The sequence below is a fragment of the Triticum urartu genome, chromosome 1A (genome assembly GCF_056163025.1).
Source record: "Triticum urartu cultivar PI428250 chromosome 1A, HENAU_Tu73, whole genome shotgun sequence".
Taxonomy (NCBI): Eukaryota; Viridiplantae; Streptophyta; class Magnoliopsida; order Poales; family Poaceae; genus Triticum; species Triticum urartu.
Genome location: NC_141873.1, coordinates 195,979,904 through 196,001,634, shown reverse-complemented (window position 1 = coordinate 196,001,634; position 21,731 = coordinate 195,979,904).

The following is a 21,731-nucleotide window of genomic DNA, read 5'->3' as shown; positions in this document are numbered from 1 at the left end:
GGAACTGATCGTTCCTCTCAACAAACTGATGACGAACCATAGCATTATAATCTAAATAAGCAGGAGGCAATTCAATATCATTCTCATATATGGGTATCTCAAGAAAATTAGCTACACGAGTTGCATAAATTCCACCAAATAAGTCTCCAATAATACTGTTATGATGCAACCTACATGCAACAATGGCCCCCAAGTTATATTGTTTATCACCTAATACAACACTTTTGAGGACACTAAGCTCTGGAACGCACATTTGACATGCCTCATCCTTACCATTAATGCATCTACCTATAAAGAGAGCAAAATAATGTATGGCGGGAAAATGAATGCTCCCTATGGTAGCTTGTGTTATTTCTCTAGATTCCCCCACAGTGATACTAGCAAGAAATTGTTTAAATTCAGATTTGCGAGGTTCACTAATACTATCCCACTATGGGAGTTTACAAGCAGTATTAAAATCTTCAAAGTCCATGGTATAAGATTTATCATAGAGATCAAATAGGACAATGTGAGAATTGCGTGATGATGTAAATTTAAACCTTCTCACAAAGGAATCAGTTAGGTGATAATATTGGGGGCACTTATCTGACACGAAGCCATCAAGTTCGGCATTACGCACATACGCGTCAAATTCCTCCTTAATTCCTGCTTGGACCATAAAATCTTCTGACGACCATTCACAAGGCCGCACTTGAGCTTCTCTTGGTAGTTCATAATCCGGCTCACGTATTGCGGGCCTGGGTCCTTGCTTCTTTGAGGAACCACCTTGGTACATTTTCCTAAACATATTTCTTCCTCTGAAAAATTTCTGAAATTTTTAGTAACTCAAAATAAAAGTGAACCAAACTCAACAAAATTGATAGCAACTACTCCTACAAGTGCCTAGATGCTATATCATGCATTAAAACAACTTTTGACCACATAAATTTGGCATGCAAGCTCAAGAACAGGGTCACCTAAGTAGCAAAAAATTGCAATAAATAAAGCACTAGAACAAAAACTAATTGGACCATTGGAGGAGTCACATACCGAAGAACAATCCCCCAAAGCAGTTTTGTGAATGGAGCTTTGAGAAAGGAGATAGAAAATAGCAGCAAGATGAGCTAGAACACATGTTTGAGCTGGTGGATGATTTTTTCTGGAGGAAGACGAAGTGTGTGGGTGCAAGAATAAGTGGAGGGGACCCACGTGGGGTCCACGAGGTAGGGGGCGCGCCCTCCACCCTCGTGGGCACATGGTGGGTCCCCCTGGTGTGTTCTCAGTGCCAATAATTCTCAAATATTCTAGAAAAAATCATATTAAATTTGCAGGGCATTTGGAGAACTTTTATTTTCGGGGTATTTTTTATTGCAAGGATAATTCAAAAAACAGACAGAAAATACTAGTTTTACTTTATTTAATATCAATAACAAAAATTAAAAAGAGGGTACAGGAGGTTGTGCTTCATCCATCTCATGCTCATCAAAAGGAATCCACTAACAATGTTGATCAAGTCTTGTTAACAAACTCTTTTCGAATAACATGAGACTGAAGAAGTTTCGAATAACACTAGGTTACCTCAACGGGGATATGCACATCCCCAACAATAAGAATATCATATTTCTTCTTGACAGTAGGAAGGGGAAATTCAAAACCTCCTATAGTAATTGTTGGAATTTTTCCAATAGAATTGATACTGCAGAATTGAGATTGTTTCCTCGAAAAATGTACCGTATGCTCATTACCATTAACATGAAAAGTGACATTGCCTTTGTTGCAATGAATAACAGCCCCTGCAGTATTCAAAAAGGGTCTACCAAGGATAATCGACATACTATCGTCCTCGGGAATATCAAGAATAACAAAGTCCGTTAAAATAGTAACGTTTGCAACCACAAGAGGCACATCCTCACAAATACCGACAGGTATAGCAGTTGATTTATCATCCATTTGCAAAGATATTTTAGTAGGTGTCAACTTATTCAAATCAAGTCTACGATATAAAGAGAGAGGCATAACACTAACACCGGCTCCAAGATCACATAAAGCAGTTTTAACATAGTTTCTTTTAATGGAGCATGGTATAGTTGGTACTCCTGGATCTCCAAGTTTCTTTGGTATTCCACCCTTAAAAGTATAATTAGCAAGCATGGTGGAAATTTTAGCTTCTGGTATCTTTTTTTATTAGTAACAATATCTTTCATGTACTTAGCATAAGGATTCATTTTAAGCATATCAGTTAAACGCATACGCAAAAAGATAGGTCTAATCATTTTAGCAAAGCGCTCAAAATCCTCATCATCCTTTTTCTTGGATGGTTTAGGAGGAAAAGGCATGGGTTTCTAAACCCATGGTTCCCTTTCTTTACCATGTTTCGTAGAAACGAAGTCTCTCTTATCATAATGTTCATTCTTTGATTGTGGTTTATCAAGATCAACAACGGGTTCAATCTCTACATCATTGTCATTGCTAGATTGAGCATCAACATGAACATCATCATTAATATTATCACTAGGTTCATGTTCATTACCAGATTGTGTTTCAGCATCAGAAATAGAAATATCATTGGGATTCTTAGGTGTGTCAACAACAGGTTCACTAGAAGCATGCAAAGTTCTATCATTTTTATTTTTCTTCTTCTTAGAAGAACTAGGTGCATCAACATTAGTTCTCTGAGAATCTTGCTCAATTCTCTTAGGGTGGCCTTCAGGATACAAAGGTTCCTGAGTCATTTTACCCCCTCTAGTCACAACTCTAACAGCATTATCATTTTTCTTATTATTTAATTCATTGAGCAAATCATTCTGAGCTTTAAGTACTTGTTATACTTGAGTGGTAACCATAGAAGCATGTTTACTAATAAGTTTAAGTTCACCTTTAACTCTAGACATATAATCACTCTAGTGTTCAATCATATAAGCGTTACATTTCAATTGTCTACCAACATAAGCATTGAAGTTTTCTTGTTTAACAATAAAATTATCAAACTCATCCAAGCATTGTCTAGAAGACTTATAACGAGGAATATCACCTTCATCAAATATATAGAGAGAATTTAACTTTACTACCTGTGTCGGGTTATCAAGACCATGTATCTCTTCAATAGGTGGTAATTCTTAACATCTTCAGCTTTAATACCTTTTTGTTTCATAGATTTCTTTGCCTCTTGCATATCTTCAGGACTGAGAAATAGAATACCCCTTTTCTTCGGAGTTGGCTTAGGAGTTGGTTCAGGAAGTGTCCAATCATTTTCATTACTCAACATATTATTCAATAGCAATTCAGCTTGATCAACAGTTCTTCCCCTGAAAACACAACCAGCACAACTATGCAGGTGGTCTCTGGAAGCATGAGTTAGTCTATTATAAAAGATATCAAGTATTTCATTTTTCTTGAGAGGATGATCAGGCAAAGCATTAAGTAATTGGAGAAGCCTCCCCCAAGCTTGTGGGAGACTCTCTTCTTAAATTTGCACAAAATTATATATTTCCCTTAAGGCAGCTAGTTCCTTATGAGCGGGGAAATATTTAGCAGAGAAGTAATAAATCATATCCTGTGGTGATGTAGGGTAGGAACCCTAGGGGCCGATCTTTCACGAAAGGAGCGGATCCCGCGAAAAACACGAAGAACACAAGGGGAAAAACAAGGGAAACACAAGGGGAAGCACGAGAGGAACACTCAAACTAACAAGAACAAATCACACTTATGCTAGATCCTCGAATACAAAAGGAAAGATACACGATCCACGGAAAACTAAGGACGATACAAGGGTAGCCGGTCCTCTTCGTGAGGAGGTCTTGATGTTCCTCGCTAAAGAGGGGTCTTGAGTCCTCTTGGGGGATCTTCTCCGGTGGAGGCTCGAATCTCCATGGAGAAGGTAACCAAGTGGATGAGCAAAGCTCTCACGCAAACATGAGCTAATCCTTTGCTAACCCTAGCTAGAAGGAATAGGTGGAGTATTTGTAGTCTTAGTGCAAAAGAGGGGGGGGGGCGAAGGGGCACATGGGCTGCGGCCCAACACGAATCAGCACACAGGCATCGGATGTCCGGGGGTCACCGGTCATCCGGAGGCTCGCGAGGGTTCGGACGCCCGGTGCCTGTCGGACGTCCGTAATTTCGGCTCGGGTGTGCTTCGGTCGGACGTCCGGTCAGGGTCAGACGTCCGGGCGTCGTCGGTTGTCCAAGGGGCTCCGAAAATCCGTAGATTTGGCTCGGGTGCGGGGGCGTCGGTCGTGCGGAGAGGGTCGGACGTCCGGAGCCTGGAGGTCGTCAGACGTCCGGTCCAGGCCGGTCGTCCGGAGGCTGTAGCTTCCTCTTCATCATTTCTTCTTCTCCGTCTTCATGTCCATCTTCCTCTTCTTCTTCTCCTTTCTCCATAGCTTCTCCATGGTACCAGAGCATGCACAAAGTATCTGTATGAGGTAGTAGCCATGTCTCATGTGTATCAAAGTGGAAATGTGAGAGGAGTGATGTCACCTCGGTTGCGAGAGCTCTTGCACGTGCTCGTGTCATGGGTCCAAGAGGTGTCAAAGGAGATGTAGTTGGGTCCATGGGGATGGCCTTGGGATGCTCCGCATCATCTCCCCTTCCTTGGGGAAGATCCGTCCTCGGATCAAATTCTTCATCACCATGGAACGGAGAGAGATCTTTGACGTTGAAGATGTCGCTCACGTTGTAGTTGTCACGTGGAATGTCGATCTTGTATGCGTTGTTGCTGTAGCGTGCAAGCACCTTGAAGGGTCCATCCGCGCATGGTCGAAGTTTGGACTTGCATTCTTGGGGAAAGCGGTCCTTGCGAAGGTGTAGCCACACGAGATCTCCAATGTTGAATACCATAGGGTGCTTGTTGACGTTGAGCTTGGTCGCAAGGCGTTGTACTTGGTGCTCGATGGTGTTTCTTGTATGTTCATGCACCTTCTTGAGTTGTGTCGCGCGTGCACTTGCGTCCAAATTCATGCGCTCTTGGAGTGGTAGAGGAAGAATGTCCAATGGTGACAATGGGTTGAATCCGTAGATGGCCTCGAAGGGGGACTTGCCGGTAGTTGAATGTCTTGCTTGGTTGTAGGCGAACTCGGCGATAGGTAGGCACTCCTCCAACTCCTTGATGTTCTTCTTGATGAGTACCCTAAGTAGAGCGGAGAGTGTGCGGTTCGTAACTTCCGTTTGGCCGTCGGTTTGTGGATGATATGCCATAGAGAAGAGTAGATTGATTCCTAGCTTGGCGCATAGGGTCTTCCAAAAGTAGCTAAGGAACTTGACGTCGCGGTCCGATACGATAGTCTTTGGCACTCCATGTACACGCAATATTTCCCTACAAAAGAGATTAGCAACATGTGAAGCATCGTCTATCTTGTTTCAAGGAATAAAATGTGCCATTTTTGGGAAACGGTCCACAACGACAAATATTTAATCTTTCCCATTTCGAGTCCTAGGCAAACCAAGTACAAAGTCCATGCTAATGTCTTCCCATGGTTGGTGTGGAATTGGTAGAGGCATATAAAGGCCATGAGATTGAGCTTTGGACTTAGCTTTGCGACATGTAGAGCAACGGTTGGTGAAGCGATTGACGTCGCGAAACATCTTTGGTCAAAAGTAGTTCTTCGAGAGTGTGGCGAACGTCTTGTCTCGTCCAAAGTGTCCCGTTAAGCCTCCTCCATGAGATTCCTGCAAAAGCAACAAACGAAGAGAAGACTCGGGGATGCAAAGTTTGTTATCTCTCACAAGATATCCATCTTTGATGTAATATTGTTCCCAAGATGTATGCGGCAAACACTTGGCATAAGGAGTAGCAAAAGTTGCATCATGCTCATACAAGTCTTTGATATGCTCAAAGCCAGTGACATCTAACTCAAGTTGGGTAACAAGCATGCATATGCGGGAAAGAGCATCCGCTACAATGTTTTCCTTACCTTTGATGTATTTTATGACATAAGGAAAAGACTCAATAAATTCACTCCATTTAGCATGACGCTTGTTCAACTTGGTTTGACCCTTTAGATACTTGAGAGTCTCATGATCAGTATGAATGATAAACTCATGGGGACGAAGGTAATGTTCCCATTCATGCAAAACGCGCACTAAAGCATATAGCTCTTTGTCATAGCTAGGGTAATTGAGTTGCGCTCCGGAAAGTTTCTCACTAAAGTAAGCTATGGGGCGCTTCTCTTGCGTTAACACACCTCCTATGCCATTACCACCAGCATCGCAATGAATCTCAAAAGGCTTGTCGAAGTTGGGTAAAGCAAGCACGGGAGCATGAGTAAGCAAATTCTTAAGCTCATTGAATGTGGTATCTTGGGATGGTCCCCAAACAAAAGGCACATTCTTCTTGCTCAAAGCATGCAAAGGCGAAGCAATGGTTCTAAAATTCTTCACAAAGCGACCATAGAAACCCACAAGGCCAAGAAAACTACGCACTTGATGCAAGTTGGCTGGTTGTGGCCAAGTCTTAAAGCATTGATCTTGGACTCATCAACATGAACACCCTTAGAAGAAACAACAAAACCCAAGAAAACGAGCTTGTCAACGCCAAAAAGGCATTTATCCATATTAGCATAGAGTTGCTCTTTTTGAAGAGTTTGCAAAACAGTTCGAACATGGGTGACATGATCTCTAAGAGATTTGCTATAAACAAGGATATCATCGAAGTAGACCACAACAAATATACCAATGTAAGGGCGAAAGACATGATTCATAAGACGCATAAAAGTACCCGGTGCTTCCGAGAGACCCATAGGCAATACTAGCCACTCATACAAGCCAAACTTGGTTTTGAAAGCGGTTTTCCATTCATCACCCTCTTGTATGCGGATTTGATAGTAACCACTCTTGAGATCAATTTTAGAAAATATAGTGGCACCACTAAGTTCATCAAGCATATCATCTAGGCGTGGAATGGGATACCTATAGCGAACGGTGATAGCATTGATAGGTCTACAATCGGAGCACATGTGAAAGCTACCGTCTCGTTTTGGCACAAGAATGACCGGGACGGCACAAGGGCTCAAACATTCACGCACATGTTCATGGTTTATGAGATGATTTACTTGCCTTTGTATTTTTTGGTTTCTTCGGGGTTGACGCGGTAGGGAGCTTTGTTCGAAAGTGGTGCTCCGGGGATGAGGTCGATGCGGTGCTCAATGCCTCGTAGTGGAGGTAGTACCGGAGGTAGCTCGTCGGGGAAACATCGTGAAATTCCTGCAAAAGAGAAGACAACACTAGAGGAAGAGTGTGAGAAGTGTTAGTTTGTGGAGCATTGTCCTTGCACACAAGGATGTAGTGTAGGACACTAGATGGGTTCTCACACACTCCTCTTATCTCACTTTTGGTGAAAAATAGGACTAAGCTCTTCTTTTCTCTCATCGTGGAGGTGTTCGATTTGGGCTTGTGGCGCTCACTCTCTCTTTGGTGGCTCGCTCTCTCACTATGATCTCCATATGGGTGGCTTGCTTGTCGGCGATCACTTGACTTGGTGACATTTGATGGAGGACGTACTCCTTGCCCTTCATCTTGAAGATGTAGTGGTTCGTTCGGCCGTTGTGGATGACTCCTCTATCGAATTGCCATGGGCGTCCAAGGAGAAGATGGCAAACGGTCATTAGAACGACGTCACACTCCAAGATGTGTTCGTAGGCACCAATTTTGAAGGAGACTTGTACTCGGTGCTCGACTTGGATGGTGCTGGAGTCGCTAAGCCATTGCACTTTGTATGTTGTGGATGCTTCGTCTTGGACAATTGGAGCTTGGAGCAAAGTTCTTCGCTTGCGAGATTATGACAACTCCCTCCACCGATGATGACCTTGATGGATCATCCACTGATTCCGGCCTTGGTGTGTAATATATGGCATCGTTCTTCTTCTTCTTGGTGATGTTGGAGAGTCAAGAGCTTGGAGACAACAAGGGCGGGACTTGAATCTTCATCGCAAAAGACTTGTTCCTCTTCATCGTTCACTTGCCGGTGCAAGGCGACTTGCTCGATGGCGTCCATTTCTTCTTCACTCATTGAGTCGTAAGTGGCGTCGTCGTTGAGGACCATGGTCTGCGTGTTGGTGCACTCATAGGACTTGTGGCCTCGGCTCCGCAAGTGAAACACTTGAAGGAACTCGTCTTGATGGTCTCATCGTGTAACGCCCCGAGACCGATGTGCCAGGTGTCTTCCAGTTATTCATTGTCGTTGCCGTGTCATTCGCTTGCGTGTTGCATCTTGCCATGTCATCATCCGCATTGCATCATCATGTTTTCGAAACTTGCATTAGTCCGGGTTTCCCCCAGTTCCGTCCGTTGTCTGTTCTGAGCCCAACCACACTCGCACGCGCCCGCGGCATGTCCGAATTATTATTTTATAAGTGGCCGGAAAATGTTCTCGGATTGGGTTGAAAGTTGGCATGTAATCTTATTATAGTGCAGATAGACTGCCTGTCAAGTTTCATCGCATTCGGAGTTCGTTTGATATCCCAACCGTTAAACTATAGCGGCATTATAGCCAGTCTAACGTCGGACGTTTTCGGTCTCCGCAAACAGTCGCCGGGCCTCTCTCTCTTCTCTTCTCTCAGCTCGAGCCCTTCTGCACAGCCCACGACTTCCAACCGACCCCTCGCACGCGCGTCCGAAAAGCTGTCCCGGACCCGACCGGGACTATCGCCACCGTTGTGTCCAGATCATCCCCAAACATCTACAAAATGTCTCCGTTTTGTTAATTGGAGTTCCTAGTCTATTTTTCTCGACCGCTCGATTTATTTGGAGGGACGGATTAGCCCCTAAATGTCTCCCTCTTTCTTTATATATATATATATACACTCTCTAGTCTAAATCTAGACCAAACCCTAACTTCTAGGCACTTGTCCCTGCCGCCGCCGCACTTATCTCCCAAATCCCCATCGGGATCCACCCCGATACACCAGCACCATGCCCCGCGTCCTTTTTCTCCTCCTCCCTGTCTCACACGGTGCCCGATCTCTAGAAGCACCCCGCCGCCGCCGGCGAAGGCCACGTGCAGGTCGCCTCGCCTCCTATCACTCTTCCTCGATCTTATCTACCTCCCTGAAATTCCACTCCCTCCTCTCACATCTCTCTCTTTCTCTCTGTACTCCTGCAAAGGTAGCACGCCAGGCGCCATGGCCGCCGAAGGAACTCCGTCGCCTCACCGAATCCACACCTCCACCTCTCCCCTACATCAAGGTCGCCAAGTCCCTGCCACCCCTACACCCCCTGCAACAAGATGGAGCTCGCCCGATGCCTCCCCGAGCCTGTAACGTACCCAGCTCCCCGTGCCCGAGGGCTGTGCGCCCGAGCTGCTCTTCCTCCCGCTGGCCTCCTCTGCGCGCCAAGCCGTCGCCCCGCGCCAAGTCCCTCGTCACCGCCGGCCTCGCGTTGACCTCCTCGCATGCGGCCGCGCCAGCCACTGTCGGCTTCCACCACCAGATCTGACCGGCACTCCGCCGCACTTTCTCGTTCCAGCCGGATCCCGGCAGCTAGGCCTCGTCCCCGGCCACCGGCGACCTCCTTGGAGCCCACCTGCGTCGCCGGCCAATTCCCCTGCTTCACCCCTACACTGAACCTGCTTCCTGTCGATTAGAGATGCCGTGCCCGATCGCGCTGCCTCCGCTTCGCTCTGCCTACGAGGCCCAACGCGGCGGCCCAGCTTCCTCTACCGCCAAGGCCCAGCGATGACTCCCCTTGGCCCGTCACCGCTTCTTCACTTTTGGCCCAGTGGCCCAATGTGAGCATAGCTCCAGTCCCTCCTCTCTATTCAGCCCAGCAGTGCACCAGATTCGGCCCGAGAGGTGTTTTTTTTTGCAGAACGTTTTAGCTAATTTCCAGAGACAGCAGTTTTGCAGGAAACCCCCTAGACAACATGCATATAATAACTCTCAATTCGTGCATCGGATTAAAATGAATTATATATGAAAAATGCTTAGAATTATGTGTAGGTTAATTATTTGCAACTTTCATCCATGTTTGCTTCTTTCCGGTGTTGCTTCTTCGGGTTGGTTCCGATAACGTCGCGTTTGTGAGGATCCGTTCGACTTTGTTCGTTTGTCTTCTTCATGGACTCGTTCTTCTTCCTTGCGGTATCTTAGGCAAGATGACCATACCCTCTAAATCACTTCTATCTTTGCTTGCTAGTTGTTCGCTCTTTTTCTATGCCTATGCTGCAATATCTACCACTTGCTTATCATGCCTCCCATATTGTTAAGCCAAGCCTCTAACCCACCTTGTCCGAGCAAACCGTTGTTTGGCTATGTTACCGCTTTGCTCAGCCCCTCTTAGAGCGTTGCTAGTTGCAGGTGAAGATTGGAGTTTGTTCCTTGTTGGAACATGGATATTTTGTTGGGATATCACAATATCTCTTATTTAATTAATGCATCTATATACTTGGTAAAGGGTGGAAGGCTCGGCCTTATGCCTGGTGTTTTGTTCCACTCTTGCCGCCCTAGTTTCCGTCATACCGGTGTTATGTTCCTGGATTTTGCGTCCCTTACACGGTTGGGTTATAATGGGAACCCCTTGACAGTTCGCCTTGAATAAAACTCCTCCAGCAATGCCCAACCTTGGTTTTACCATTCGCCACCTAGGCTTTTTCCCTTGGGAGTCGCGCATCCCAAGGGTCATCTGTATTTTAACCCCCCACCCCCGGGCCAATGCTTGTCTAAGTGTTGGTCCAAACTAGATCCCCTTGCAGCGCCAGCTCGGGGAAACTCGAGGGCTGGTTTTAGTTGTACGGATTGCTTATCCGGTGTGCCCTGAGAACGAGATATGTGCAGCTCCTATCGGGATGTCGGCGCATCGGGCGGTCTTGCTGGACTTGTTTTACCATTGTTGAGGATGTCTTGTAACCGGGATTCCGAGTCTGATCGGATTGTCTTGGGAGAAGGAATATCCTTCGTTGACCGTGAGAGCTTGTGATGGGCTAAGTTGGGACACCCCTGCAGGGATTTGAACTTTCGAAAGCCGTGCCCACGGTTATGGGCAGATGGGAATTTGTTAATGTCCGGTTGTAGAAAACCTGAAACTTAACTTAATTAAAATGCACCAACCGCGTGCGTAACCGTGATGGTCTCTTCTCGGCGGAGTCCGGGAAGTGAACACGGTGTTGGAGTTATGCCTTACGTAGGTTGTTCTAGGATCACTTCTTGATCATAGTTCATCGATCGTGCTTTTGGCTTCTCTTCTCGCTCTCTTTTGTGTATGTTAGCCACCAAATATGCTAGTCGCTTGCTGCAGCTCCACCTCATACCTGTTACCCTTCCTATAAGCTTAAATAGTTTTGATCGCGAGGGTGTGAGATTGTTCAGTCCCTGTGACTCACAGATACTTCCAAAACCAGTTTGCAGGTGCCGATGTTACTGGGCAGGTGACTCAACCGAGCTCAAGGAGGAGCTCGATGAAGATCTCGTTCATTGTGTTGTATCATTTCAGTTGATCAGTAGTGGAGCCCAGTTGGGGCGATTGGGGATCTGTGTAGCATTTGGGGTAGTCTTCTTTTATTTTGGTTCTGTAGTCGGACCTTGATTGTATCTGGTTGATGTAATGCTTTATTCATGTATTGTGTGAAGTGGCGATTGTAAGCCAACTATGTATCTCTTTCCCTTATGTATTACATGGGTTGTGTGAAGATTGCCTCACTTTCGACATTGCTTTCAATGCGGTTATACCTCTAAGTCGTGCTTCGACACGTGGGAGATATAGCCGCATCGAGGGTGTTACAAGTTGGTAATCAGAGCCTTCCCCAACTTAGGAGCCCCCTGCTTGATCGAATCGCTGGCGTTGTTGAGTCTAGAAAAATGTTTTGAGTCTTTTAGGATTATATATATCGGAGAGTAGGATTCTTTTTACTCCTCAGTCATTGCGTCGCTCTGGTAAGGCATCCTGACGTAGAGTTTGGACTATTCTCTTCTCAAATTTCACTAAAAAAATTTAGGGTCACGGGGGTATCTTGGAATCGTTCCGATGGATTTGTGATGAGAACATTGTTCTTGGTGCCTCCTGACATCTAGGGGTTGTGGCAGTGTCCCGGGGAGTTGAGCTTCGAGGTGTTGTCGTCACAATTTTATCGTTGCAATTCTGGAATACCTGAGTTTCGCCGACATCGAAAATCTCTTTTATGCAGTTGTTGGTGAGATAACCTCGATGCCACCCAGTACTGGGGCGGGAGTTCGGGAGTATTGCCATAACTTGTATAACAGATGCTTTTCGGAGGTTGAGGTAAACGATTTTCCGAAGGTTTCTTGGTTATGTGTTGAAGGATGGATACAGCTGGATGTAGGATTTGCTAGTTTTGGGTGAGATATTATGCTTCCCCTGTATCCCCAACACCTGATTGCATAACCGGAAAATTTCGGGAGTTTATAAGTGGGAATTCAAGTAGCTCTTAGGATATCTTTACGACAGATGTATGATATGAAATTGGGGTTCGACATCTAGTGGTCTTCCTATCCATGGTTGGTTTTAAAGTGGTCTCGTTGTGTCTTAAAGAGTCCTTGGCTATGCTGACTCGGGGACGCTTCGTATGTCATGTGCACTGCCTTGCACATGATGGTGCTATACGATCGAGCCCGTGTAGGCCCCACCACGAAAACTTCGGACGAAATATCTATCATATGTTTGTTCCGGCTTATTCTGCAAGCCAATCCTTTGTTTTTTTGAGCTGTGGTATTCGAGTTGCTTCAATGTCAAGTGCTGATTCCATACCTTTCCTAAGAGGTGTTCTCATACTCCTATATGAATGCAATCCTTCTTGATCTTCGAGCTTGCCATCTCAATTTCTTCTAAACCGGTGTGCTTCTCGTCAAGTGGATCCATTCATTTTCGACATCCGCAAGACAACTCAGTTTTCGTCAACGGTGTTTGTTTCATCCGTCTCTAAATTGTCTTTGTTTTCTTGCCCACCCACCCTTTTTCTTTAAGGACTAAGATTTCTTTATCAAGTATCTATCTTATGGTTATGAAGTCTCATCATTCTTTTCCGTCAATGTCCTTACCCGGTGATTCTCATGAAGATCCTAACGAAACCTCAAGTTCATCATTCTTCATTCTTTTCCTTCTCCGGTGGATCCAATTCAAGCTTTCGGTGTTGATCATATTTTTTTCCGTATTTCAAATGCCTTCTCATGCCGGTTCACCTTATATTCAGTCATTTCTCGCTATTCAATTATTCCGGAGTGCTAAAGATATCTCAGAAGGATCGTCTTGTCATTCAAGATCCGTTCAACCTATTTTGAGGTTGTTATCTCATTCAAGCCTTTTAAATCAACCGGCGCAATCTCTCTTCAAAATCTTTCAACGGTGTATCTTTTCAGTGGGCCCTAACCCACAGGTATTTTTCCAGGATCTTACCTGACTCTTCTTTTCACGGCATTATTATCAATTTCATTTCAAAGTTTGACGTGAGAATGAATTGTCATCAGTCAAATACCTCCTCCAAGATCTTTCACATTCTTTTCATTGTTGGCTCAACCTCTTCATTTTGATTCTTCCGGAGTGTCTAAATAATTCATGGTGGTGTTTCTCATAGTCATTCTCGGATTTTGAAGACCGAAGAAGAGTTTCTCTTTAATCTTGCTCCGTTCTCTTCAAGATTCGTGATTCTAGCTTGTTGCCATCCTCTCATAATTATTTTCGATTGTGGAAATTATTTTCACCCATCTGAAGCAATTCAAGAGTCTTCTCAGTTTGTTATCCGGAGTCCATCAATTCAGGTTTATTCATTCTCAGTTGTCACTTATCATTCTCCAATCTTACCGGTCCATCATTCTAGTGATCTCTAATCAGTTCGTGATCCCTTCGTTCTCATGTATCTAGATTGTCTCAAGTATCTTCGTTCATTTCACAATTCTTACCCGGTGATTCATCCTTTTTACTTCGTTCATTTTCAATTCTTACGGTGGTTCTTCCAGGATTCTCTTCCACTGTTATCATATCAATTTATTCATTCTTCCAAACCCTACCGGTGGTTCGTTGAAGTTTTTCCCAAGTTTATGTTATATCTCTCTTAATCCTTGCTACAAGAATAAGTGGTGTGCCAAATCCGTTGGTTGTCATCAATTTAAATTGGTGAAGGATAAGCATAAGGTAATTCTTATTCTTGTTTCATCGAGTGATTAATTCCTTATTCCGGAGGCTCACCAAATTCTTGATCTCAATTTTTCATCTTTTCTTTTCCCGGAGTTCCAAGCTCTCTCAATTTTCTCGTCATGAAGATCCATCTAAATCATTGCAAGGCTTCGCCTTTTGTTTTCAACTTCTCTTTCTTTCTATCATCCTTTTATTACCGGAGTTTTTCATGGAGGCTCTACATGATGGTTCATAAAGGATTTAGTTTCTTCTCGAAGTGTTCATCAAGATTCTTTTCAGAGGAGTTCAAGCATTCTTCATTTTGCTATCCGGAGTGCAATTCTTTCTTCCGTATCATTGGAGGTGGTATTATGTCATTCTTGATAATTTGAGTTCATGTTTCATGATTCACATGTTGTTAAGAATGAGGTATTTTAAATCCATCAATCTCTTCATTGGAGTTATCTTGTGTCATGTTTCACCTAAAGCCTTCCCTAAGGATTGTTGCTATCTATGGTGCTTATAAATGATCCAAGTTCTTCATTTATCCTCCCGGTGATATAAGCTTCTCGTCTCCTTGGTGATATCAATCCAGTCTATTGTTTTCGTTAGTGGCAGAATTTCACCTTAAGTTTTTGGATGTTGTCATAAGCCCACAACAAACTTACTTCTTTTCGTTGTTGGTTTTCCAACAACTCTATTCGACCCTTCTCCTAAGGATACCTTTTCAAGCTCTTTTGTAGCAGAAGTTGGCATTTTCTTCTACATTCTTTTATGTCAATTATCTATATTCTATTCTTTCTCCCGGAGGTCTAGTGATGTTGTTCTTTTGACTCCTCATCTCGTTTTGTCAAGACCATATTCTTTCCTTTGCTAATCCTTTTCCAACCGGAGTGTCATGATTTCATTCAAGTTCTCTCATCTTATCAAGTTTTGCCATCCTTCTCTACCGGAGTGCTGTCTGAAAACTTTCTTACCCCTTGTGCCATTATTTCAATAGTTCCGGAAGCAGTGTTTTGTTGATTCATCAAGTGTCCTCTCATCTTGTCTAGTTCATACTCAAATTCTTCCATTTACAATCAAAGTGCTATCCAAATTGTATCATTCTTAATACTTCTCTAGCTTGTTTTAACCGGAGTGGTTTCAATATAAATCTTGCCCTTCAACCTCAAGGTTTTTCACAATGTTCTTTGTTCCTCTTTTCTAAAGGAGTGTTTTCGACTTTGTTCACCTTCGTTGTATTCTTTCTCGAATTTGTTCAACCTTTCAAGGTTCTTTGGTCTCACTCGGTTGTCAAAGAAGAAACTTAGTTTTACCTCTTCTCTTTCTCTTCCGTTTTCCCTCCGGTGCCTGTCGTGGTAATGATTCCGACAATAAAAGAGGGGTAGGATAAAGAAGCATGATCTATCGAGATGCATATGGGTGACACGGTGGTTTTAGCGAGTTCGGGCCTCTCACGGTGGAGATAACAACCCTACGTCTCGTGCTCCGGAGAGGCTTTGTTTTATCTTAGTATGTATCCGGAGATTACAATGAGAGGGGAACAGATCCCCGTAGTCCTGAGACTAATGGTGAAAAAGAGAGAGAGATGGAAGAAAAGAGCCCCCTAGTCTAGTGGTGGGGGGTGGCTTATATAGAGTGTGCCACCCCCTCACCCCTTATGTTACACGGTGGAGCATCAATGCCATAATGCCTGCCCACTAGCTACAAACCGTCATGTTGACTATTGACCTTTGCATATCCAAGTGAGTTACACGGTCGAGTGGAATGAGCTCGTCGAGTGAAGTGTCGTGCTCCGAGTGGTTGTCACCGTCCGAGTGATTTTCAAGTTGAGGTACATCTGGACGGCGATCTGGCCCAGGGGCCCAGTACAGAGTAGGTGTCCATGGGTAGGGACTTTAGGTCAGGCCTGTTACCCTACCCCCAATACATGTCCTCGTCATTAGCCCCCGAATCGATCGAGGTTGAGCGGGTCGAGTCGAGGTGAATTCCCAGATGAGTCAAGTGCTATGGAGGCACTTATGAACTCCCTCTGGTCACCCGGCGATCTTATCTCCGCATGTTGCCTTGATGGATTCCGGACTGTATGATGTCCGAGTGAAATGAGCTCAAACGGGTCCCCAAAGGACTGTTAAACTCACCTTATAGCAATTTTTTTGGAGTGATTTGGAGCTGGTCCTGCATTGAGTAACTGATTACTCAGAATTTCTTCACGCTTGGAACGTGTATTTTTTTGTTGTTTGGCCGTCACTTTGACCAGGCAGACCGTTCCGAGTGGATACCATTCCAGTTGGGGCACGCTGAGTGCACCCACTGGGTGTAGTCCCCGAGACTGCCGTCGACTGCGGGCAGTCGGCGGGAGTCTTAGAGCCTGTCCTTTTTGTTGTTGTTCATCACTCGGACTGGTCAGGTCGTACCGAGTGGAGATTACTCCAGTGGGGGCACGTTGAGTGCACCCACTGGGTGTAGTCCCTGAGACCACCATCGACTGCGGGCAGTCGGCGGGGGTCTGAGAGAACTAAAAATCTTTTTAGCTGGTACTGATAGAACTTGTTCTTCTCTAACTCGGAGGTCAAGTAATTCTGGAGCTGGTTTTGCATCGAGCAAAGTGTTTCTTTCCGAGTTCTCTTCCAGTGGGGGCACGCTGAGTGCACCCACTGGGTGTAGTCTCCGAGCCTCTGTCGGACTAGATGAGCCTGGCAGAGGGTTTAAGTGTCCTGGTAAACCTCCACGCAGTCAACACGGTAAATATCTTTTTAGTCTGGAATTGAGTCAATCGGATGCATCTTCAGGCGCTTGACATGGTAAGTAAGCTCAGCCTAGAGCTGAGTTAGTCGGACTGATCTTCGTGCACTCGGTATGGAATAAATTCAGCTTGGAACTCGGTCAAGCAGCTGAATCTTCGTGCTCTCAACACGGTGAATGAAATCGGCTTTGAAACTAACGACTGTAGAAAAAAGATGGACACTACAGGGAGTAATCATTCCAGTAGTACCTCTTATATTGATCGTTAAATTTTGCGTGAAAGGGGTATTTGTCCGAGTGGACGTGCTTCCCAACTCATCGGGGTATGTTGACTGCAAGGAAAAACTTGGTGGCACTCGTATGTCTCCCGGAGGAGATAGACTAGTGGTCTGACATGGACGTGCGATGAAACCCGAGTGGCGAGGCTAGTGTGTGGGCTGACTCTCTGGAGAGATGCCACTCGTTATCCCGGGGGAACACCAGCACATGCCATCTCTGAGTCCAGGTTTGTGAAACTGACGCCTTGGGGCCTAGGATAAGGGCCAAGTGTATCCGTAGAGGAGTGTCGTTTTCACCCTTTTGCAGTCTGAAGATGACTTCAAGAAATGATTTGGGCGATCGTCCGAGTGGACAGTACTACCATTATAGATTTTCGGCGGAACGAGCATATATGGTCAGAAAGATATTCCTGATGCGATCAATGGGTTGATCAAATGGGCATAACCCCTGAGGGCAACATGGCCAACGGCTGTGCGTAGCCCCGAGTGATGCTCAAAAGAGGTAAGCTTGCTACAGAGTGTGATATGAAGTTGATCATATGAGTAACTTAGTTGTTCCTGTGCTGGGGGTGTAAACGACTTAGCTATAAAACAACTTAGCTGTCTGAAGGCGCACGAGTGGCCGAGTGGTGAAGATGTGTTCAACTGAGTGGTGATGCACGGGGCAGCCGAGTGGCGAGGATGTGACCAACCGATAGGCGACGTGCGAGACGGCCGAGTGGTGATGAGGTGACCAACCGAGAGGTGACGCACGGAGCGGCCGAGTGGTGATGAGGTGATCAACTGAGAGGTGACGCGCAGAGCGGCCGAGTGGTGATGAGGTGACCAACTGATGGCGACGCGCGGGGCAGTCGAGTGGTGATGAGGTGACCAACCGAGTAGCGACGCGCGGGCCGGCCGAGTGGTGATGAGGTGACCAATCGATACGCAATGTGTAGGGCGGCCGAGTGATAATGAGGTGACCAACCGAGTGGCGACGTGCGAGGTGGCCGAGGGGAAATGATGTGTACAAACGAGTGACGACGCGCGGGGTGGTCGAGTGGTGAAGACGTGCACAACCGAGTGACGACGCGCGGAGCGGTCGAGTCTAGATGTGTGAGGTGGTCGAATGATGAAGACATGCACAACTGAGTGGCGATGCACGTAGCGGCCGAGTCATGATGTGCGAGGTGGTCGAATGATGAAGACGTGCACAACTGAGTGGCAACGCGCGGGGCGGCCGAGTGGTGAAGACGTGCACAACCGAGTGGCGATGCGTGGGGCGGTTGAGTGAGGATGCGCGAGGTGGCAGAGTGAAGGACTAAGTGTCCAGCCAAGTGGCTGAAATGGTCTTCGAAGGACTTGGCCGGATGCTTTCGAAGCTAATGTAGCGATGAGGTCGGCGTAGTGTGGTTGCGACACAACAAGACTGGCGTGACAACTGAGTCTGAGTAGGAATGAAGATGGCGTGCAGAGCGTATGGGTGGTTATAAAACTTGTCAAAGTGGTGGATCAAATGTACTTGTTGAAGTGAAGGATCTGACTGGTGATGAAGTACTCGACTACTTAGGAGAGTGTCATTCCAAATGAGATGCAGCCCTCGATTGCGGCGTAGCCCCCGAGCGTACTACATGCTTCGACAAACGGACATGTCGGAATACGAGAAATATAGTATTGAATGGATGATTTGCAATTCATCGAGTCGGACTCGGGTAAAGATGAGGAGAAGCTTTCGAGTGATGCTCGAAAGAGGCAAACTCGCAAAAGAGTGAAGTGTGTGAAGTTTAATTATAAAAGGGACTTATCTGTCTCATGCCTGACGAGGTCTATATCATTGATACGATGAAGAGGATTCCATAGAGGGGTTGGCTGGATGTGTTTGAAGTCAACAGAGTGATAAGGTCGGTGTTGTGGTGCGCTAGGATCGGTACGGTGACCGGGTCCGAGCAGCATGAAGTTGGCGCATAAGGCCGTCGAGTGATCGCGTAACTTGTGTAAAAAAATGGCGCAAGACAACGGAATAATTTCTTGAAGAAATTTGATGTGTGCTGAAATGATTTGTGTTTATAACACCCATAGACACCCGAGGTCAGAATGCTGAAATGATTTGTGTTTATAACACCCATAGCCACCCGCTGGGAGTGCAAGGGGCTTGCTGGTTAACCAGCAAGAGTATGAAAGAGCGAAGGATCCGTTTGAACTTGTCGAAGCGACGGATCCGACGGAACTCATTGGAATACTGGCTCAAATAAAGTGGAAGTGTAGTGTTTCGACTGAGTTGCAGCCCCAGAGGACCGATGAATTCGAAATGAAGAACGACACATGGTGTTCGTGAATGATGTATGCGAAAAAATGGAAGATGGACTCGTGAGTCTCATAACCAGTACTAAGCAAGTATGTGAAAATAAGCAGCCGAGCGTAGAGGTACACTCGGTGGCGTGGCCTCCAAGTCAACGTGATGTGTGAATTATGCGACACTCGGAAAGACGGAAATAACAGAATGTAAAATAGTTGTTTGAAGGCAAGCGAGTGGCCGAGTGGTGAGACGAAGCGATGGTGACAGTCGACCTTCATCTCGGTGTCCTTGCGGATAGGGATGGAGCGCACATTGTACTTGTGATGCAGCTCCTTGAATTAGAGGTTTGCTCTTGTCTCAGTCGGATTTTGGCTACTTAGGCGAGTCCTTGGACTGCAGCTAAGCCTCTGAGTGGGAGGCTTGCTCTCCACTCGGTAGGATTTCAAACACTTAGGCGAGCACTGGACTGCAGCTAAGCCCCCGAGTGGGAGGTTTGCTCTCCAGTCGGTAGGATTTTTTTCAAACTTAGGCAAGTACTGGACTGCAGCTAAGCCCCCGAGTGGGAGGTTTTCTCTCCACTCGGTAGGATTTTTTTCAAACTTAGGCGAGTACTGGACTGCAGCTAAGCCCCCGAGTGGGAGGTTTGCTCTCCACTCGGTAGGATTTTTTTCAAACTTTGGCGAGTACTGGACTGCAGCTAAGCCCTCGAGTGGGAGGTTTGCTCTCCACTCGGTAGGATTTTTTCAAACTTAGGCGAGTCCTTGAACTGCAGCTAAGCCCCCAAGTGGGAGGTTTGCTCTCCACTCAGTAGGATTTCTTCAACTTAGGCGAAACAGATTCGCAGCTAAGTCACCCACTGGGGATTTTGGCGATGGCGACGCGCAGGGCGGCCGAGTGGTGATGAGGTGACCAACCAATGGCGACGCGCGGGGCAGCCGAGTGGTTAAGAGGTGACCAATCAAGGGCGACGCACGGGGAGGCTGAGTGGTTATGAGGTGACCAACCGAGGGCGACGCGCGGGGCGGCCGAGTGGTTATGAGGTGACCAACTGATTGGCGACGCGCGGAGCGACCGAGTGGTGATGAGATGACCAACCGATTGGCGACGCGCGGAGCGGCCGAGTGGTTATGAGGTGACCAACCGATTGGTGACGTGCAGAGCGGCCGAGTGGTTATGAGGTGACCAACCGATTGGCGAAGCACGGAGCGGCTGAGTGGTTATGAGGTGACCAACCGATGGCGACGCGCGGGACGGCCGAGTCGGTCAAGTTGATGATGAAGTATCCAGCGGAGTGGCGACACATGGGGCGTCCGAGTGAAGTAGAGGAGTCCCGCGGAGTGGCGACGCGCGAGACATCCGAGTTGGTCAAGTTGATGATGACGGGAGCAGCTTCATCACCGCGTGCAGGGTAGCCGAGCGATGCGGACATGTCCAGCTGAGCGAGGACACACGGGCGGCCGAGCGCCAGTGATCCGGTTTGGTCTGAGTGAGCTAGTCCCATCCGAGCGACCATGCCGACTAGAGAGAGTTGCTGCCCATTGGATGATGCCGGAGGGAGGCAGACGATACATAAGGGACAAGCTGCCGAGCGCCCGCAGAGGCTGATGCTGAACCATCGACATCGGGCGGTCGGAGGGAGAAGCTGCTGAGCATGGCGACATGGCCAACTCCTGGTCCCCACGCCGCGTCGGGTTTGTATCTCCAGCGCGGGAGACGCTGTCGTGTGTGAGGGCGCCAGCTTACGGTTCAGACGGTGTTGCCGTCATCGGATGCTTCAGTGTGCTGTTGACTCCATCGTACAGGTTATCAGCGAGCTCTTGCCGTACGTCAGACCGAGGAACCGCCATGGCGTCGTGCTGGAGGCCATCAGTCCACAGGGATTCGTCAACGTCTGCCGTTGCGATGCTTGATGAGGTTGCCCACATCCAAACCTATACGTGCATGCAAGAAGCGTTAATTAGCGATAATTAGGCAGGAATGAAGGCCGTCCATGCATGCAAGGGAAGTTTCCCTTTCCCATGGACATTTATCCCCTGCGTGCAAGAAATAAATCGGGAAAGAATTAAGGTTAGAAGGAGAATCAAAAGGCGGGGTACAGAGCTCCCTGGTCGGCCATGGCGACGGCGGCGGCTTTTGCATGGACCCAGCACGAGGTGAGGCGGCCCGCGACAAGTCCGAGCGCGGGACGGCGTTCTCCTGAGAGTCTGCGTGCGGGCGGAGGTCGAGGTGGTGCCGACTGCCGAGTCGATCCGGCGGCTCCCATCTTATTGACGTGGACAACCCCGCGCATCGACCACGGGGGTCGCCGCCGCGCGGTTGACGAGGGACGCCGCTGCAACGCGCCATGTCAGGCCGTCGCAGAGATGAGGTGGCCGTTGTTGTGCCAGTCCTGCGCCCACATC